Below are 22,762 nucleotides of genomic sequence, written 5' to 3' on the forward strand. Positions count from 1 at the left end.
TTGTTAGTGTATCATGCCTTACCTGTGTGGTCTCCTTCATCTGCTGTGTACGCACGAACCCACACAAACTGCTCCACTTTCTAGGAAGAAAAAAATATTTGGCATTATACATTTCTAAAATGTGCTAATAACTGCTTGTAAACCATTTGCATAAAGCGGGAAGCAGAATAGAATGATACATTACCAACACTTACTCAGCAAGAACGGAATACAGAATGAAAAGGGAATATTCATATTAATTCGGTGGCGGTGCTGTGTTCTGCAACAACAATTTATATTTAAACTTACTGGGCGAGTGTAATGCGCTCTGTGCTTGTCCTGTGCCTCCAGGACTGAAACTAAAAGTATAGTTAGTTCTGAATATTAAAGGCACAAAGGGATAAATAATAGATGCTTGAACTCAGTCGCTAACTTAAAAAAAAACTGCTTCTCTTTCTTTTGTGATATGCTCTGTGGTAATTTTTATCGAGATGTTAAAGTTTGAAGTTTTATTAGTTGTATTTACAGGATACACATGGTATACGGCGTCTAAGGAAATGCTTACTTGCAGGTTCCTTCTCGACAATGCAACAACAATAAGAAATAATACAAGATAACAATACAAACAAAGTAAATGTAAAAGGTAGGGGAAGTGTGTTGCATCATTGTTTTACAAGGCCTACTGTAAGATTCTCAGGAGGAAAATATTTTAAAACAAAATGTAAAACTGTAAACATACTGTTACTGTTGGTGTTACATGTGCTTTTACAAAAAGTAGTAGAGGATATCCATGTGTAAGCCATGGTTAGCCCCCTATGTGATGACTTGAAAGCTTTGTGTGCTGTTGCCTATTGACTCCTCATCACAACATTTTTCACTGAGGGATGTTTGTTATATTGTTTAGCACATTGTAAGCGGTATAGCATAGCAAACATGCAATTGCTTTTCTGTTAAAAACACTCAAATCCTACTCTGAGACGCCTTATGTAATTAAGAATATGAAATTACGCTTGATTATATATTATTTATTTCTGTGACTATGGATTTGTCCCAAATTGCACCCTATTTCCTATATAGTGCACTGCTATCTACAAGCCATCAGACTGCTGAACACTTGAACTGACCACCCGACTGATTCTCTGCTCCTTAGCATACATGCACTCACTCATACAAACAAGCGCACAGACATACGCACACACGTACACTGAGTGGACAAAATATTATGAACATCTTTCTAATATTGAGTTACACCTCCTTTTGCCCTCGGAATTCGTCGGGGCATGGGCTCTACAAGGTTGAAAGCATTTCACAGGGATGCTGGCCCATGTTGACTCAAATGCTTCCCACCGTTGTGTCAGTTTGGCTGGATGTCCTTTGGGTGGTGCACCATTCTTGACACACACGGGAAACTGTTGAGCGTGAAAAACCCAGCAGCGTTGCAGTTCTTGACAGACTCAAATTGGTCTGCCTGGCACCTACTACCATGCTGCGTTCAAAGACACTTAAATATTTTGTCTTGCCCATTCATTCACTCTCTGAGTGGCACACACACAATCCATGTCTCAATTGTCTCAAAGCTTAACAATCCTTTTTTTAACCTGTCTCTACACTGATTTGAAGTGGATGTAACAAGTGACATCAATAAGGGATCATAGCTTTCACCTGGGGCAATCTAAGTCATGGAAATTGCAGGTGTTCCTAATGTTCAGTAGCAGTACAGTCATGCAACACACACACATCACAACTGCTGCAACCACACTCCTATTATACAGCTCAATTTATACACTTGCTCCCCCATCCCCCGCCCCCTACCCAATACACGTGTAGATATTGGACTATAAATTGTACTGCCATTTACTTTGTTTGTATTCTTTTATTATTTCGTATCACTGTTACGTTGTCGAGAAGGAACCTGCAAGTAAGCACTTCGTTGGACGATGTATACCATCCATATCCCGTACATATGACTAATAAAACTGGGCCCTGGTCAAAAGTAATGCTCTGTAAAGGAAATAGAGTGCAATTTGGAGCGCAGCCCATGTCAATGGTTTATTATTACTCCTCTCTGTGATGAAAAAAAGTTGTATCTTTATTGCTTTTGTCCTCTCATTCCCAGCAGCACTCCTCTCTCCATCAATGATCTATGAGGCGACCATTGTGAGATCGTCCACTGCACAGTATGTGTGCAGCGTTAGCCACGGATGTTAATGGACGATAATGGCCGTCTATTTGTCTGCTAGCGTAGCGACTAGCGAGCCCTTTACAGCCGAGGCTCTCCTACCTGTGGAGCCGTGGCCAAGCAGGTTAGCATAGCGCTGTATGTGTGTAGCGTAGCTCCTGCTCTACTGGTGGGAGATGAGGGGCAGGGGTGATTTGATTACAGTACACACACACACACACCAGAGGCTCCATTAACCCCCCCAGTCAGGAACACAGGCCAGAAGTCTCCTCATGAATATTCAGGCCTGCCTGATGAATGATGAGGGGAATACAGAAAGATGGAGGGAGGGAGGAGGGCGCTGTATCTGTATATGTGGCCCCCCTGGAGCAACAAGGGGCTGGGGCCACACCACAGAGGAGAGGGAGCTACCTGCTCAGTCATTTAAATACTTACATGTTTACCACCCATCCAACAATGTCCCACAGTTTATCTCTGTGTCTCTAGTAACAGAAGCAGGGCCCAGGAGGCAGCTGGTGGTATCCATAAAGAATGACATTCTACATTCATTCTATTTCTATGGTGGTATCAAATTATATTTGTCACATGCGCCAAATACAACAGGTGTAGACCTTACAGTGAAACGCTTACTTACAAGGCCTTAACCAACAATGTTGTTTTAAGAAAAATACGTGTTTAGTGAAAAATAAGAAATAAAAGTAAAAAATAACTAAAGAGCATCAGTAAAATAACAATATCGAGACTATATATAGGTGGGTACCGGTACAGAGTCAATGTGCGGGGGCACCGGTTAGTTGAGGTAAATAAGGTAATATGTACATGTAGGTAGAGGTAAAGTGACTATGCATGGATAATAAACAGAGATTACCAGCAGCGTAAAAATGGGGGTGGGGGTGACAATGCAAATAGTCCGGGTTGCCATTTGATTAGCTGTTCAGGAGTCTTATGGCTGTTAAGAAGCCTTTTGGAGCTAGACTTGGTGCTCCGGTACCGCTTGACATGCGGTAACAGAGAGAACGATCTATGACTAGGGTGGCTGTAGTCTTTGACAATTTTTAGGGCCTTCCGCTGACACCGCCTGGTATAGAGGTCCTGGATGGCAGGAAGCTTGGTGGCCCAGTGATGTGCTGGGCCGTACGCACTACCCTCTGTAGTGCCTTGCGGTCAGATACCGAGCAGTTGTCATACCAGGTGGTGAATGGACCAGTCAGGATGCTCTTGATGGTGCAGCTGTAGAACTTTTTGAGGTTCTGAGGACCCATGCCAAGTATTTTCATGTCTCCTGAGGGGGAATAGGTTTTGTCCTGCCCTCTTCACGACTGTCTTGGACCATGATAGTTTGTTGGTGATGTGGACACCAAGGAACTTGAAGCTTTCAACCTGCTCCACTACAGCCCTGTCGACGAGAATGGGGCCGTGCTTGGTCCTCCTTTTCCTGTACTCCACAATCATCTCCTTTTTGTTTTCAAAACGTTGAGGGAGAGGTTATTGTCCTGTCACCACACGGACAGATTTCTGACCTCCCTATATGATGTCTCGTCGTTGTTGTTGATCAGGCCTACCGCTGTTGTGTCATTTGGCAAACTTAATGATGGTGTTGGAGTTGTGCCTGGCCATGAAGTCATGAGTGAACAGGGAGTACAGGAGGGGACTGAGCATGCACCCCTGTTGGGCCCCCGTGTTGAGGATCAGCGTGACAGATGTGTTGTTACCTACCCTTACCACCTGGGGGCGGCCTGTCAGGAAGTCCAGGATCCAGTTGCAGAGGGAGGTGTTTAGTCCCAGGGTCCTTAGCTTAGTGATGAGCTTTGAGGGCACTATGTTGTTGAACGCTAAGCTGTAGTCAGTGAATAGCATTCTCATATAGGTGTTCCTTTTGTCCAGTTGGGAAAGGGCAGTGTGGAGTGTGATTGTATCATCTGTGGATCTGTTTGGGCGGTATGCAAATTGGAGTGGGTCTAGGGTTTCTGGGATACTGGTGTTGATGTGAGCCATGACCAGCCTTTCAAAGCACTTCATGGCTACATATGTGAGTGCTACAGGTCTGTAGTCATTTGGGCAGGTTACCTTAGTGTTCTTGGGCACAGGGACAATGGTGGTCTGCTTGAAACATGTTGGATTTACAGACACCGACAGGGAGAGGTTGGAAATGTAAGTGAAGACACTTGCCAGCTGGTCAGCGCTTGCTCAGAGTACACGTCCTGGTAATCCGCCTGGCCCTGCGGCCTTGTGAATGTTGACCTGTTTAAAGGTCTTACTCACATCAGCTACGTAGAGTGTGATCACACAGTCACCTGGGAACAGCTGATGCTCTCATACATGTTTCAGTGTTACTTGCCTCGAAGCGATCATAGAAGTAATTTAGCCCGTCTGGTAGGCTCGTGTCACTGGGCAGCTCGTAGCTGTGCTTACCTTTTTGTAGTCTTTAATTGTCAGCAAGCCCTGCCACATCCGACGAGCGTCGGAGCCGGTGTAGTACGTTTCGATCTTAGTCCTGTATTGATGCTTTGCCAGTTTGATGGTTTGTCAGAGTCATAGCGGGATTTCTTATATGCTCCCGGGTTAGAGTCCCGCTCCTTGAAAGCGTCAGCTCTACCCTTTAGCTCAGTGAGGATGTTGCCTGTAATCCATGGCTTCTGGTTGGGGTATGCACGTACAGTCACTGTGGGGACGATGTCATGTGGTAGCAAAACAGGCCTGTAGCTTAGCATCTGCTTCATCTGACCATTTTTTTTTATTGACCGAGTCACTGGTGCTTCCTGCTTTTAGTTTTTGCTTGTAAGCAGGAATCATTAGGATAGAATTATGGTCAGATTTGCCAAATGGAGGGTGAGGGAGAGATTTGAAAGCGTTTCTGTTTGTTGTATAAAGGTGGTGTAGAGTTATTTTTTTACTCTGGTTGCACATTTAATATTCTGGTAGAATTAGGGAAAATGGATTTAAGTTTCCCTGCAGTGAAGTCCCCGGCCACTAGGAGTGCCGCCTCTGGATGAGCATTTTCCTGTTCGCTTATGGCCACATACAGCTCATTGAGTGCGGTCTTTGTGCCAGCAGCGTTTTGTGGTGGTAAATAGACAGCTACGAAGAATATAGTTGAAAACTCTCTTGGTAAAAAGTGTGGTCTATAGCTTATCATGAGGTACTCTACCTCAGGGTAGCAAAACCTCGAGACTTCCTTAGATATCGTGCACCAGCTGTTGTTTACAAATATACATAGTGTCACCCCTTGACTTACCAGATGCAAGTGATCTATCCTGCCGAAAAAGCGTAAAATCCACCAGCTCTGTTATTAATGTCGTTGTTCAGCCACGACTTGGTGAAACACAAGATATTACAGTTTTTAATGTCCCGTTGGTAGGATATACGTTCTTGTAGTTAGTCTTTTTATCATCCAATGATTGAAGAGGACCGATGGTAAAGTCAAATTACCCACTCGCCACCGGATCCTTACAAGGCACACCGACCTTCGTTCTCGATATCTCCATCTCTTTCTCCTGCAAATGACGGGGATGAGGGCCTTGTCGATTGTCTGGAGAGGGCCTTGTCGAGTGTAATTCCCTCTCGCCCGACTCGTTTAAGAAAAAATTGTCTTTCAGTACGAAGTGAATATTCGCTGTCCTGATTTCTAGAAGTTCTTATCGGTCATAAGAGACGGTGGCAGAAACATTATGTACAAAAACACACACAATAGCACATGGTTAGGAGACTGTAAAACGGCAGCCATTCTCTCCAGTGCCATCTGATCAATCATGGCCGGACTTGATAGTAGGGGGCAGCCAGGTTAGTATGACGTGGTCACATATGGTCTTGTGTTGCTCAATATATCTTATAGTTAGGGCTGGGCGATATGGCCTAAAAGTCATATCATTATTATTAATTTTATTTTTTTGCTTATGGGCGATTCACTATTAAAATAAATAAAAAAAAAATATTATTTTCTCTAAATAAGCGTTGTCCAATTTAAAGGTCACACACTGCATTTCAAACCATCAGCAATAATCTAATGAATTCAGGGCTTAAACATTTTTATGAAATGTAACCTTTATTTAACTAGGCAAGACAGTTTAGAACAAATTCTTATTTACAATGACGGCCTAGGAACAGTGGGTTAACTGCCTTGTTCAGGGGCAGAATGACAGATTTTTACCTTGTCAGCTCGGGGATTCGATCTAACAACCTTTCGGTTACTGGCCCAATGCTCTAACCACTAGGCTACCTGCACCACCTAGGGTAAATATAAGCCTTCCACAACCATAAGACCCACTAATAATTACATTATTTTATGAAAATAATAATTTTTGTCAGTTATCACTGATCTGGCTTTCAAGTCAATGAAAATGCCCTTTTTTGTTACAAATGTAACAAGAACCATGCATAATGTAAATTCACTAATAATGACTAACTTCTTGTAGCAGGCATTAGGCTTTAGAAAATGAACACAGGTCTCATCAGCAATCTCTCAAGCCCACGTATTTGTGTTTATTATGGATCCCCATTAGCTGCTGCCAAAGCAGCAGCTACTCTTCCTTGGGTCCAGCAAAATTAAGGCAGTTTATACAATTTTAAAACATTACCATAACATTCACAGATTTCACAACACACCGTGTGCCCTCAGGCCCCTACTCCACCACTACCACATATCTACATTACTAAATCCATGTGTGTATGTAGTGTGTGTGTGTGTGTGTGTGTGCATGTGTCAGTGCCAATGTTTGTGTTGCTTCACAGTCCCCGCTGTGCTAGTGATTAGCCAGCTAATCTTTATATTTCAAGTTCAGCCAACTTGGATCTAAACTAAAAGTATGTGGACACCCCTTCAAATTAGTGGATTTGTCTATTTTAGCAACACCCGTTGCTGACAGGTGTATAAAATCAAGCACACAGTCATCCAATCTCCATAGACAAACATTGGCAGTAGAATGGCCCGTACTGAAGATCTCAGTGACTTTCAACGTGCCACTGTCATATGATGCCACCTTTCCAACAAGTCCGTTTGTCAAATTTCTGCCCTGCTCGTGCTGCCCCACTCAACTGTAAGTGCTGTTATTAAGTGGAAACGTCTTGGAGCAACAACAGCAAAGCCACGAAAGCGTACAGAACGGGACCACTGAGTGCTGAACCACAGCACGTAAAGAATCGTCTGTATACTGGTCTGGGGATGTTTTTCACGGTTCAGGCTAGGCCCCTTAGTTCCAGTGAAGGGAAATCTTAATGCTACAGCATACAATGGCATTATTGACGATTCTGTGCTTTCGTGCACAAAGCGAGGTCCATACAGAAATGGTTTGTTGAGATAGGTGTGGGAGAACTTGACTGGCCTGCACAGAGCCCTGACCTCAACCCCAAGTAACACCCTTGGGATGAATTGGAATACAAACTGCGAGCCAGGCCTAATCGCCCAACATCAGTGCCTGATCTCACTAATGCTCTTGTGGCTGAATGGAAGCAAGTCCACCCAGCAATGTTCCAACAACTAGTGGAAAGCCTTCCCAGAAGAGTGGAGACTGTTATAGCAGAAAATTGGGGAACAACTCTATATTAGTGCCCATTCTTTTGACCATGTAGTGTATTTGCTAGCTAACAGGGTTGAATTGTTATATTCACACCCTTAGCAAGTTGAAACCGTTTGTCAGAGAGTAAGTTGTGATCTCTCAACTTTGTTGGGGGGGTGGAGGAGGGGGGCTTGGTGTGTGTGTAAAACAGCCTCTTTCTCTAAGCAAAGCTCTCGCTAAAACGGGTCCAAAATAAGGCCAATGCATTTCTTTGAGCTTATTTTGGATCTAAGCTTGTCGCCTGCCTTCCTGCGGACAATGACTCCCATTGTTAGGACATCTCGTCATTATGTACAGATCTCTGGTGTAAATGGGAAGGTGCACAGAGGAGCGGAGATGACGAGACCAAAATCACAACATGAGAACAAGCGGACAAGGCATTTGGAATATCGTGCAAAAACATACATTCAAATTAATCGCCCAGCCCTACTTATATAGTCTTACTTTTTTTGTAGCACACATACACACACTCCCCTCTCCACACACACACCCACACCCTCTCTTGACAGAACCTTTTTGTGCTAATCAGAGCTCCAGCTCTCTACTCTCTCTGTGTGACTAATCCCCAACATCAGCCCTTGGTTCCTGATGAGTACCCATGATGATGTGAAAGTAGTCAGTTTCTCAATGTAAGGGGATATGCACGTCGTTAGAAGAACATCACCAGAAAGCCTCTCTACTCCTCGTAATAACTGGTGGCAGCACTTTACCTCTCCCAGACAGTCATTTACCCAGGTAGACCTGTCATTCACTGCATTCAACCACCAGAAAGGCTACATTATCACAACAATTAGCCTACTCTCTAAGTCTCGGGCTCTCCATATTGAAGTCCTGTCATAATAATTTACCATTGGGATAGTGCATCATTCAAATGGAACTAGATGGTAGCATATGTTTTCTATAGGCCATAAGTCTATAGGTACTTAGGAAGTCTATCATTTTGCTGGTAATAAGTGCACTATGCTTTATGTTGCTGTACTATTTTACCAATTCGTATGGATCGACCCATCAGAAATGGCTTGAATTTCTGTGTGTGTGCATGCATGCATGTGGTGTACTCGCTGTGTATGCATGTGTTTACGCATGTCTTTTGTGTGTGTGTGTGTGTATACACGCTGTGTGTTTTGCCTTGTGTGTGTGTGTGTGTGTGTGTGTGTGTGTACACTCACTGTCTTTCCCTTCTCATGTGATGGTCTTGTCAACCAATGTAATTAAACCCAGGGTGCATAGCCGTCCTCATGAACGGACTGCCACTCCTTATTACACATGTGCACGCACGCACAACCCCTAACCCATATGGACATACACTCTTCAAAAACTACCAAACGCGGCCAAATTAGAAATCTAATTTCATGGGAAATGTAATATAAAAAAAACAACTAATGATTCAATCCATCTCAACTAATTTGCCTTTTTAATTGCTGAGTGTACAAGTCATCAAGGGCCCCGGCTCTGTTTACACTGTGGTACCCTATTTCCTATTTAGTGCACTACTTTTGATCAGGACCCATACAAATCAAATCAAATGTGTCACATACACATGGTTCGCAGATGTTAATGCCAGTGTAGCGAAATGCTTGTGCTTCTAGTTCCGACCATGCAGTAATATCTAACAAATAATCTAACCTAACAATTACACAACAACTACCTTATATACACACACAAGTGTAAAGGAATGAATACGAATATGTTCATAAAAATATATGAATGAGTGGTGGCCGAACGGCATAGGCAAGATGCAGTAGATGGTATAGAGTACAGTATATACATATGAGATGAGTAAAGTAGGGTATGAGAACATTATATAAAGTGGCATTGGTGTGACGACCCTCCCACTCTGTCTGCCGTATTTTCTCTCTTTGCTCTTGTTCCTTATTAGGATGCCGGTGGGCAGAGTTGGGAGGGTCGTCAGCTAGATGGGAAACACCTGGGCTCGGGTGTGTCCCAGGATAAAGGCACCTCTTCCACATTCATTGGGGAGACTCTCTCCACGCAGACACCTCGTTGTTTTTGGTTGTGCTAGTTGTGGTATCTAATACATTTTTATTTTGATACTCCTTGTCTCCACGTTGTCTCCCTTTTGTTGCGTACTCTGAGCCGGTTCGTAACAGTGGCTAGTGATACATTTAATTACCGTAATTTCCGGACTATTAAGCGCACCTGAATATAAGCCGCACCCACTGAATTTTAAAAAAGTATTATTTTGAACATAAATAAGCCGCACATGTCTATAAGCCGCAGGTGCTTACCGGTACATTGAAACAAATTAACTTTACACAGGCTTTAACGAAACACGGCTTGTAACAACAATAAATAGGCTTTAACGAAACATGGCTTGTAACAAAAATAAATAGGCTTTAACGAAACACGGCTTGTAAAAAAAATAAAAATAAATTGCAGTAAGCTTTAGTTGTCTTTTTGCACTGAGTCAATTCCTCACGCTGCTGTTTCCAACGTCTTATCATCGACTCATTAAGACCAAGCTCCCGTGCAGCAGCTCTATTTCCTTTTCCAACAGCCAGATCAATCGCCTTCAACTTGAAAGCTGCATCATATGCATTTCTCCGTGTCTTTGCCATGATGAGGGTGACAATGACGACCGTAATCAGAATGATGGGAAGTTTGAGAGCGCTTGATTTAATCTAAACAGTAAACAAAAAAGTTGTTTCACCGTAACCCGTTTGGCAATTTCATTGGTCTAATGAAAGCTTCATGCCGCCAACAAACTGAGCATGTCACAGAATGTGTTTTTTTGGAGAAAAGAAAATTGAAAGCGGGAAAAATCCATATATTAGCCACGTCATTGTTTAAGCGCGGGTCGCCGGAAAAAAGTTGCGGCTTATAGTCCGGAATTTACGGTACATCAAGATGCAGTAGATGGTATAGCGTACAGTATATACATATGAGATGAGTAATGTAGGGTATGTAAACATTAAATAAAGTGGCATTGTTTAAAGTGGCTAGTGATACATTTATTGCATACATGTTTCCATTAACGTGGCTAGAGTTGAGTCAGTGTGTTGGCAGCAGCCACTCAATGTTAGTGATGGCTGTTTAACAGTCTGATGGCCTTGAGATAGAAGCTGTTTTTCAGTCTCTCGGTCCCCACTTTGATGCACCTGTACTGACCTCGCCTTCTGGATGATAGCGGGGTGAACAGGCAGTGTCCTTGATGATCCTTTTGGCCTTCCTGTGCCATTGGGTGGTGTAGGTGTCCTGGAGGGCAGGTAGTTTTCCCCTGGTGATGCGTTGTGCAGACCTCACTACCCTCTGGAGAGCCTTACGGTTATGAGCAGAGCAGTTGCCGTACCAGGCGGTGACACAGCCCGACAGGATGCTCTCGTTTGTGCATCTGTAAAAGTTTGAGTGTTTTTGGTGACAAGCCGAATTTCTTCAGCCTCCTGAGGTTGAAGAGACGCTGCTGCGCCTTCTTCACCACGCTGTCTGTGTGGGTGGACCATTTCAGGTTGTCCGTGATGTGTACGCCAAGGAACTTAAAACTTTCCACCCCCTCCACTACTGTCCTGTCAATGTAGATAGGGGGCTGCTCCCTCTGCTGTTTCCTGAACTCCACGATCATCTCCTTTGTTTTGTTGACATTGAGTGTGAGATTATTTTCTTGACACCCCACTCCGAGGGCCCTCACCTCCTCCCTGTAGGCCGTCTCGTCGTTGTTGCTAATCAAGCCTACCACTGTAGTGTCGTCTGCAAACTTGATGATTGAGTTGGAGGCGTGCATAACCACGCAGTCGTGGGTGACAAGGGAGTACAGGAGAGGGCTGAGAACGCACCTTTGTGGGGACCCAGTGTTGAGGATCAGCGGGGTGGAGATGTTGTTACCTACCCTCACCACCTGGGGCGGCCCGTCAGGAAGTCCAGGACCCAGTTGCACAGGGCGGGGTCGAGACCCAGGGTCTCGAGCTTAATGACAAGTTTGGAGGGTACTATGGTGTTAAATGCTGAGCTGTAATCGATGAACAGCATTCTTACATAGGTATTCCTCTTGTCCAGATGGGTTAGGGCAGTATACAGTGGGAAGGCTCTGGTCATTAGTAGTGCACTTTATAGGGAATGGGGTTCCATTTGGGATGTGGTGGCGTGGATGTCTCGATCGATGTCATTCATGCATATATCAATGGTAAAGCATTGGTGCCGGTCATACGTGATCATATGTATGGGCAAATCTATGTCTGCGTCCCAAATGGCACCATATTGCTTATTTAGTGCACGCATTTTGACCATGGCCTGTAGGCCTCTGGTTATTAGTAGTGCACTATGTAGGGAATGGGGAGCAATTTGAGATGCAGACTATGAGTAGATGTGAATGTTGGTTTAGGTTTGGAATGGATCTGATGAAGGGAATGGGGAGGTTGAATGGATCTCATTTGGAATTGTGATAACTCAGGAAATGGAGAAGGATATAGGTCTATGTATTATTCCAAGGAAAATCATTCGGATGCATCGCTCTGTCCTATGAAAAGCTTATTGAGAAACCCATTTATTGACATACGTTTATATACAAAATTCAGATTTGTACATTTCTTTCAACAAAAGCTAAAGCTTTTCAGATTCCATGAAAAGTATAGATTTGTGAGTCACAGAAAAAAGTTCACTGAATGAAGACTGATTTCAGGAAATGGGCACCATGCAAGACTTGTTGATTAGCCAGTGACGTTGGCTACATTGGGCTTTGTGAGAGTCGTTCAATCCATTCAGTTGGCACAGATGGCAGTATTTGACTGGCATCTGATGAGGAATATTCTTCTAGACATGGGAAAATAAGTAGTGATGAATAGGGTTGCACATTTTGGCGGAATATTCAGAGGTGGAAACTTTCCGTGGAATTAACAGTAATATATGAGAACATATGCAAATTAATATTAATACCATTTAAATGTGGATGTGTTTTTGCATTGGATTTATTTACCATATCATATGGAGACAGAAACATAAACCTTTTACCTTATCATAAGTAGACATAATTGCAAATGATTTAAATCCTTCCAATAGAAAAAAAAAAAAAACGATTTAGTAGCTAATTGAACTTTAATTAAATGAGTTGACTCCCAAAAACGTTTTCAATATACATCTGTAAAATGATCGTCTAGAAACGAAAGCTTTGGTTGTCTTCCTCTCAGGCTTCCACGTCTTCTCCCTGGACCTCCTCAATGTCCACCTCTTGAACATCAGACTCTGAGGCCTCATCTCCACCGTCACTTTCCAACCTCGTTGAGGATGGCTCGTTGTCAGGCTCAAAAAGCCTCAAATTTGCCTGGATGGCCACCAATTCTTCAACCCTTGTATTGGTCAGCCTGTTGCGTGCTTTGGTGTGTGTTCCCAAACAAGGACCAGTTGCGCTCTGAGGCGGCTGATGTTGGTGGGATTTGGAGGATGATGGAGGCAACCGTGGAAAGAGCCTCAGATCCACAAAGTCCCTTCCACCAGGTGGCTGATGATCTATTGGCACGACTGCCATATTGCATCTCCATCCCAAAGCCCTTGCTTGGAAGTGTACTTCACCAGACTGCAGACCGTGGCTCTCTTGTAGAGTGTATCCATTGTTTTCAATGCCATGATGTCCTTGAGGAGCAGATTCAATGCATGAGCAGCACAGCCAATGGGTGTGATGTGAGGGTAGGACTCCTCCACTTTAGACCAAGCAGCCTTCATGTTCGCAGCATTGTCTGTCACCAGTGCAAATACCTTCTGTGGTCCAAGGTCATTGATGACTGCCTTCAGCTCATCTGCAATGTAGAGACCGGTGTGTCTGTTGCCCCTTCTGTTTGTGCTCTTGTAGAATACTGGTTGAGGGGTGGAGATTATGTAGTTAATTATTCCTTGCCCGCGAACATTCGACCACCCATCAGAGATGATTGCAATACGTTCTGCTTTCTCTATGATTTGCTTGACCTTCACTTTAACTCTGTTGAACTCTGCATCCAGCAAATGAGTCGATAAAGCATGTCTGGTTGGAGGGCTGTATGCTGGGCGAAGAACATTCAGTAATCTCTTCCAATACACATTGCCTGTGCGCATCAGAGGTGAACCAGTTGCATGCACAATTAGTGCAAGACATCCATCAGCATTTCTCTGACTACGTTCCTCCATGGAGTCAAAAAAACCTTCTGATTCCAGGAGGACCATGATCTGTTGCTATCGATAAGGTGTTTGATTCAGAATTTTCACCTCAAATAGAAGTAGAGGGACTTTTGTCAGAGGTTACTTGTTGTGAGCGCTGAGGGAACTTTATGCACTTGGCCAGATGATTCTGCATCTTTGTTGCATTCTTCACATGTGATTTGGCACAGTATTTGCAAATGTACACAGCTTTTCCTTCATTAGCTGCAGTGACATATCTCTACACATCAGATAGTGCTCGTGGCGTTTTCCTGTAAAGATTTGATTTTTCCTGTAACAATTCCATGTTCAGATAAATAGTTAACCTCTCTGGGATATGTGGGATGCAGCGTCCCACCGCGACAACAGCCAGTGAAATTGCAGGGCGCCAAATTCAAAACAACAGAAATCTCATATTTAAAATTCCTCAAACATACAAGTATTATACACCATTTTAAAGATAAACTTCTTGTTAATCCAGCCACAGTGTCTGATTTCAAAAAGGCTTTTTGGCGAAAGCATACCATACGATTGTTAGGTCAGCACCTAGTCACAAAAAAACATACAGCCATTTTCCAGCCAAAGAGAGGAGTCACAAAAAGCAGAAATAGAGATAAAATGAACCACTAACCTTTGATCTTCATCAGATGGCACTCATAGGACTTCATGTTACACAATACATATGTTTTGTTCGATAAAGGTCATATTTATATCCAAAAATCTCAGTTTACATTGGCGCGTTATGTTCAGTAATGTTTTGCCTACAAAACAGCCGGTGATTTTGCAGAGAGCCACATTAATATACAGAAATACTCATCATAAACTTTGATGAAAGATACAAGTGTTATGCATAGGATTATAGATAAACTTCTCCTTAATGCAACCGCTGTGTCAGATTTCAAAGCTTTACGGTGAAAGCACACCATGCGATAATCTGAGTACAGCGCTCAGCCACCAAAACAAACCATACAGATACCCGCCATGTTGTGGAGTCAACAAAAGTCAGAAATAGTGTTATAAATATTCACTTACCTTTGATGATCTTCATCGGAATGCACTCCCAGGAATCCCAGTTCCACAATAAATGTTTATCTTGTTCGATAAAGTTCATCTTTATGTCCAAATACCTCCTTTTTGTTCACACGTTTAGTCCAGTAATCTAAATGCACAAGACGCGGGCACTAAGTCCAGACGAAAAGTCAAAAAAGTTCCATTACAGTTCGTAGAAACATGTCAAATGATGTATATAATCAATCTTTATGATGTTTTTATCATAAATCTTCAATAATATTCCAACCGGACAATTCCTTTGTCTTTAAAAAGCAAAGGGAACGGAGCTCGCGCTCACGGCCGTGCACGATCAACAACTAAAGGCTTTCAGCTGAGGCAGTTACTGTGCCTGGTCTTATTCGCTCCCCTTTCACAATAGAAGCCTGAAACAATGTTCTAAAGGCTGTTGACATCTAGTGGAAGCCTTAGGAAGTGCAATCTGACCAAATTTACACTGTATATTGGATAGGCAATCACTTGAAAAACTACAAACCTCAGATTTCCCACTTCCTGGTTGGATTTTTCTCAGGTTTTTGCCTGCCATATGAGTTCTGTTATACTCACAGACATCATTCAAACAGTTTTAGAGTGTTTTCTATCCAAATCTACTAATAATATGCATATCCTAGCTTCTGGGCCTGAGTAGCAGGCAGTTTACTCTGGGCACGCTTTTCATCCAAACTTACAAATGCTGTCCCCTATCCTAGTAAGGTAAAGCAGTTAGATTAAATAACTCCAAGCATTTCGCTACACTCGCATCAACATCTGCTAACCAAATTGTTAGAAATTAGTTAAACACACTTTGCTGTAGGCTACTATTTACTAGTTAACAAAAAATAATGTATGTCATATAAAACACCCCGCCCTGTATTGTAATCAAAACTTACCGCGAAGCATGTAGTCCTTGGCTGTAGTAGTGTGGGCTCAATAGCATCTCGAGAATCAGCTGTACATGTGATGGAATAATGCGCTGTGCATGCAGAGGGTTGCAATTCCATTGAATTATGGATAGTTTAACCAAAAAATGCCACAAGACCTAGAATTGCCTTGTGTATCCCACAAAAAGGTTCACTGTTATAAGCTAACTTTTTTTTGATGAATTTAAGCAAAATTATCCAAATTCCAGGACTTAACTTCACATTAAAATGTTTGGAAATTTACTGGAAAATGTCCAACCCTTTGCAACCCTAGTGATGAATATGAGCTCAACTTAAACCAGTATCACAATCCAGACATGTCTGTAACCATTTATTGTAATTCAATTGCCATTTATAAAAAATGGATTGTGATTTATTAGTGTTTATCAGAATTTCTAGGCTTATGAGAAGTCTAGGCCTTTAAAAAATACGATATTTTTTCATATTGTTAGAGCCCACCACATTAAGTCTTTCCTCTCAAAGATAACAAAAGTATTAATTTAGCCTATGGTCAGGTTCTGCCCCTACTGTGGAAACCTTCGATGGCAGTGGGGACAAAATGTTTAGTGTGAAGTGGCTATCAGGTTTCGTATGGTCATGAAAATCCTGGAAAAGTCATGGAATTTTAAAATGGTGTTCTTGAAAAGGATCAAATCCTAAACATTTTGGAAAAGTCATGGAAATGTATTTCTATTCATGTAATTTATTTAGTCTCGATTTAAAAAAATATATTTTAGCAATCAAGTAAAAATCCACATCAGCCAGGATCGGAATGAAGCTTTACCGCATCTGCATGTCTGCTCACATAACCTGCATATGTGCGGCTGCTGCTCAAGGAGAGAGAGACAGTCGGACATTGCAGCATCAGGTAGGCATACCCTATAAAATATGATAGAGTACAGACTTACTAGGTACCCTGTAGTTAACTGTTTAGCTATTATTAACATGTAGGCTATTCATGTTTTCGTCATGTCCCAAAAATCTTATCCCTGACACTTGCGAATAAGGCCATACAAAGTCGATTTACTATTTTGAACAATTCATATGATTCATTTAAACATTATTTTTGACCAAACAAACTGTTCACTTAGTTGGTATTCGGTTCAATCACATTGAAACAAATCATGTGAATCAAAATAAGAATTGGTGACTCGTGAACATTTAATTTTTTGTAAAAAGATTAGATGTAGCCTTTCTTTTGGATTATGTGGCTTCAGAAATGTTGTAGATTGAGTTGAGATTGAGTAAACACTTAAGGTAGCTAAGACAAATTTGACTAAACTAGAAAATGTACATTTCACGACAACAACAAAAAATGTGAGGCTTGCTTCAGCTGAATAAAAAGATTTGTAGCCTGCCATACTATTTGATCTTTGATATATTGAATGAGTGAATTAATTCAAAAGGCATTAAACGTATTTGGTTGGAATGTTGCAGGGTTTTACATCAAGGGTGGTCCACCATCCTCCCAGGAGAGCTAATGCATGTGCAGGCTTTTATCCCTGTCCCCCTCTAACAAACCACATTTTAGAAATGAGCTGCTCAACCAGACCTTGATCAACTGGGTTCATCAGACCAGAGAATCTTGTTTCTCATGGTCTGCGAGTCCTTTAGGTGCCTTTTGGCAAACTCCAAGCAGGCTGTCATGTGCCTTTTACTAAGGAGTGGCTTCCGTCTGGCCATTCTACCATAAACGCCTGATTGGTGGAGTTTTGAAGAGGTGGTTTTCCTTCTGAAAGGTTATCCCATCTCCACAGAGGAACTCCGGAGCTCTGTCAGAGTGACCATCGGTTTCTTGGTCACCTCCCTGACCAAGGCCCTTCTTCCCTGATTTCTCAGTTTGGCTGGGCGGCCAGCTCTAGGAAGAGTCTTGGTGGTTCCTAACTTCTTCCATTTAAGAATGATGGAGGCCAATGTGTTCTTGGCGACCTTCAATGCTCCAGACAATTTTTTGGTACCCTTCCCCAGATCTGTGCCTCGACACAATCCTGTCTCGGAGCTCTATGGACAATTCCTTCGACCTCTGACATGCACTGTCAACTGTGGGACCTTAAATAGAGAGGTGTGTGTGCCTTTCCAAATCATGTCCAATCAATTGAATTTACCACAGTTGGACTCCAATCCAGGATGATCAATGCACCTGATCTCAATTTTGAGTCTCATAGCAAAGGGTCTGAATACTTATGTAAATAAGGTATTTCTGTTATTTATTTTTAATGAATGTGCAAATTTAGTTTTTATTTCGTCATTATGCAGTATTGTGTGCAGATCCAGAATAAACATGTATTTAATAAATTTTTGAATAAGGCTGTAACGTAACATTTGGAAAAAGTCAAGTGGTCTGAATACTTTCCAAATACATTGTAACGTACCCTGCTGCGTGTTCCCGCCCCATCCAGCCTCCCAGCTAATCGCTCCAATTAACTTTAAGTCAAACATCTCTATGTGAGACCGGTGAGTGTGACGGTGTGTGCGTGCTCTGTGCAGCACGTGGACCCGAGCCAGGGGTTGTGGGGTTAACCGAAGGAGGGAGCAAAAAGCACGGGGCGAAATGCTTTACCGTGTTCCCGCCGCAATTAAACGTCTGAAACTGCACCTGCGTCCTCTCTGACAGGTCATTGACACCGTCGTCATTATTTTTTATCATCCGTCACAATCAATTTACACCAGGCGCCACCCGCCCGTACAAATGAATTGATTGTCTTAATGAATGGACATCTCTTGATTAGACGGTAATGCAACTGAATAGCCCACTTGAGTTGTTATTGTGACTTTCCATAAGCCTGACATGTAAGTGACAGGTAATACCATAGACCTCACAAAATGTAGGAAATTCATGGGTTTACATGAAAACCTTGCCAAGGCTTGCCACTACTCTTTAACAGCTGAAAAAATAACCATATCTCACCATTTCTAACAGAGTGATTTTTCTATATGCTCTTCTGTCTTTAAAAATCCCCCAACATAAAAGATCATCTTTTTATTTTTTAACATGTTCTATTTTCATGTTTTGAAGTCTAAACATTACCAACCACCATCCAGGGTACAACATGACACTCTATTCCATATAGTGCACTACCTTTGCACAGAAAGTAATTAGCAAATTGGTTAAATCTGAAATGGCACCCTCAGTCTTAGCTGTTCATAATTCCGTTCGACATTCATAATTCTGTCTTGGAGATTCTAGAAGGCTCTAAAAGATTTTAAATTCCTAGCCATAGCTGCGAGGGTTAGCTCACCATGGCAACAGTAAGTATGTTGAAGCCAGTAGGCTAAATGTACTGCCCATGACTGTATTATGATATGAATGGACAGAGTGCTTTCTGAGCCTTGGGTCAACACTGTAAGGAATGAGGATATTAGCACGGTTGATGACCAGAGGCTACAGGGAATATAGTGACTCAACTGTAAGCCTTTATCGCATCTGCTATTTGTGACACTTATGAGTGGTGGCAGAAACAGACTGGCCAAAGGGCAGTTTAGGCAAATGCCAGATGGGCTGGTCCATCTTTAGCCCAGTGGGCCAGTCTAAAAAAATGTGGGCTAAAAATGGGGTCTTGAGGAAAATAATGGACCGGTATGGGGAATGCATGTTAGAAATGCCGGGCCGATTTGTATTCCCGGTCCGTCCTTGAGTCGTGGCATGGAAAAATACCTGTTGAAAACCTAATTGCCAGAACAGCTGACTTGTTCTTTGCTGTTACTGTTAGTAATAAGCAACATTCTGTGGAGCATCAGTCTGATTTAAAATAAATGAATAAATGTTTTACTCAACAAAATGTGTGTCCCAAGTGTTTCCAACACCCACTAGTATTATACTGCTGTGAGCTTGAGAGAACAGACACCCACTCACTACTGCAGAGGTTGATATCACCAAGACACTCAAATTGTTCTCATTGCTTACTTGCAAGGTGAAGTTGGAACAAACATTATATGAAGCTGAGCCTGCTTTTCTCTTTTACTTTCTCTCTTCCTTTCTCCCCATCTTTCCCTTTTCTGCTCTCTCTTCTCTCTCTTCCTTTCTCCCCATCTTTCCCTTTTCTGCTCTCTCTCCTCCCACCTATTTCTCTCTTCCTTTCTCCCCATCTTTCCCTTTTCTGCTCTCTCTCCTCCCTCATTTCTCTCTCTTCCTTTCTCCCCATCTTTCCCTTTTCTGCTCTCTCTTCTCTCTCTTCCTTTCTCCCCATCTTTCCCTCTTCTGCTCTCTCTCCTCCCTCCTATTTCTCTCTCTCCCTCTCACCGTCTTTTTATAAATCTCTTTCCCCCTCCTTTTTTCCCTCTTCGCCTTCTCTTTCCTTTTCTGTCTCTGTTATCCTCTCCTCCTCCCCCTCTCCTCCCTCCTCTTCCCCTCTGTTCCTCTCATCCAGTCAGCACACATCAGCAACATAGTTGGCTAGTCCAAGGCTTTGTTAAATGAGGAGTATAGGAGGAGGTGTCTGTTAAGTGCCTATTAAGAGGTGGTTTAGTGTCTATTAAAAAACTAAGCGTGTGCCGGTGGTAATGAATTAATTAAGGAAGTTTCCTTTCCTTAATTAAAGAAGAACAATTAGGAGATGATTAACAGAAGTGGACTTGATTGACAGCAAACAATGAAGTGATGGGGAAATATAAAAACAGAGATGGCGTTTATGAAGAGAGAACAAGTGTGTGTGAATGCAAGAGAGAGCAGCAGATCTCCACAGGTGCATGGTTGTTCCAGCCTGCCAGCTTCCAAGTTGATCACTCCTTCCATTTCTCTCCCTGACGCTCGGGGGGTGAATGTGGAAAAGGAGGGATGAGGAGGGGAGGGGTGGTTGCGGGGAGCAGCTGGCCTTGCATTCGCCACAGGGTAAAAATAACCCGATTTTATTAGCTTCTCACAAGGACTTTTGGGAGGAGGTGGATGGTGGAACAGAGTAGGGGAGAAAACAGTCAGTGTGACCGTTAGTGATGTGTTTGCGCTGTTGGGGTGATAAATTCATTTGTAATTTTTTTTTTGTTTGTCTGTGACTTTGTTGTCACGTCCTGAGAAATATATGAAGCCTCAAGCCCCCCCCCCTTCCTCCCTCCCATCATAAATTGACAAAGACACACACATACACACTACCCTCCTGTTCCCCTGGGCACCGTGTGATTTATGAAGAGTTTACCCTCTGAGTGTGCATAACTAATAATAAGGCCTGTCACAACGCACAGCAAGCAAACAGTACCTCAGCTGATTTTGTGTGTGGGTGTGTTTGTGAATTAGAATCATCAGTCAGAAATGGAACGTGTGGGTGGAGTGGGCACACACCAGAGAGAGCACTCCGTCATCACAGTGGTTGATGGAAGAGATCAGGCATGCGAGAGGAAGACAGCTTTTACACCTGGAGAGAATGAGACATCCAGCTTTCTGGGCAGAGTAACCCTTCAAATCAACGTTTATATGTCGCGTACACAGATTAGCTGATGTTAAAGCAGGTGCAGCGAAATGCTTGTGTTTCTAGCTCCAGCAATGCAGTACAATGTCGAACAGTACAATACAAATAATCTCCCCAAAAAGCAAGGAAAAAATAAGAAATAAGACATTGAGAAATATCAGCGTGTGATGTCGGAGTCCAGAATATACGTGTGTGTGTGTGTAGACAGTATGGACAATATATACTGTAAATATGTAAAAGCTATGTACAGCAGTAGATGAATAAGATGAGCTACTGTATGTCAAATACAGTATGTACACTGGGTGTGCAGCAAATTAAGGACACCTTCCTAGTATTAGTCTTGTCCTCAGAACACCCTCCGTTCGTTGGGACATGGACTCTACAAAGTGTCGAAAGCGTTCCACAGGGATGCTGGCCCATGTTGACTCCAATGCTTCCCACAGTTGTCAAGTTGGCTGGATGTCCTTTGGGTGGTGGACCGTTCTTGATACACACGGGAAACTGTTGAGCATTAGAGTTCTTCACACAAACCGGTGCGCCTGGCACCTACTACCATACGCCGTTCAAAGGCACTTACATTTTTTTTGTCCGTCACAAGGCTTAAAAATCCTTCTTTAACATGTCCTCTTCATCTACACTGATTTGAAGTGGATTTAACAAGTGACATCAATAAGGGATCATAGCTGTTTTTCAGTATCTCGGTCCCAGCTTTGATGCACCTGTACGGTCTCTGCCTTCTAGATGGTAGCAGAGTGAATAGACCAGGGCATGACATTTTCTTTTTGGTCCACCAGCCACAGTGGTAGGTAGATTTAAAAATCTACCAGCCACTCCAGATTTTGTACCAGCAAAAATATTTTTGCCCACTAAAATTACAACAAAACAAAAAAACCAGGTGATCCTGCTTTGTAATGTTTCTAAACCAAATGTATTACTAGTAGGAAGTAATGTGGTAAATTGTTTAAGTACATTTTTTTGTGGCCTGAATCTTTTAACCTAAATATCACAGATGAGACAAACATTTTCACCTGGCCTTTTAAGGGTGGGAGGTTACCGTGGTAGCGGGACTCGAGTCAGGTTTGTGTCTGAGATTTGAGTATGAATAGTAGAAGCATTGTCTTCTCTTCCTTAGCAGTTGAAACGTAAACATGGAAAAACAACCTAGCATGTGAATAAAACAATGTAAATAGCCAAGAAACACAAGGACAAAGTCTCACTTCAGTAGACTTTCCTTTCAAGTAAATTAGACAGACTTTTATGCCAGTACGCAGCGCTTCTAAAAACAAATCTTTCCCTCAGCTCTTCACACGTGCACAACCCCCAGCCAGGCAGTGTTGCTGCACGAGGTGAACTAGCCTATATATGATTCTTAGTTCTTTGACTTTGTACGATTTAATTTACCAGCTATGAAACGAAAAGGCAGAAATACTTTGAAAACACCTTCTGCTGCAATTATTTTACTATAAATGTGATCATATTTGACACTTTGTATTCATAAATGAGATTGAAATGTTCCTGTTGAGCCCTGACCACCTGCCAAAGTGGCTGGTGAATAGGCATCTTACCCGC

At 42.6% G+C, this 22,762-nt stretch overlaps 1 protein-coding gene across 1 annotated transcript in view; it reads left to right on the forward strand.

Moving 5' to 3' along the window:
• pard3ba (par-3 family cell polarity regulator beta a) overlaps positions 1-22,762 on the forward strand; it is a 189,249-nt gene that overhangs the window by 19,644 nt on the left and 146,843 nt on the right. The gene's annotated exons all lie outside the window — the stretch shown is intronic.

Source organism: Salmo salar, chromosome 17, assembly GCF_965601325.2.
Source record: "Salmo salar chromosome 17, fSalSal1, whole genome shotgun sequence".
NCBI lineage: Eukaryota > Metazoa > Chordata > Actinopteri > Salmoniformes > Salmonidae > Salmo > Salmo salar.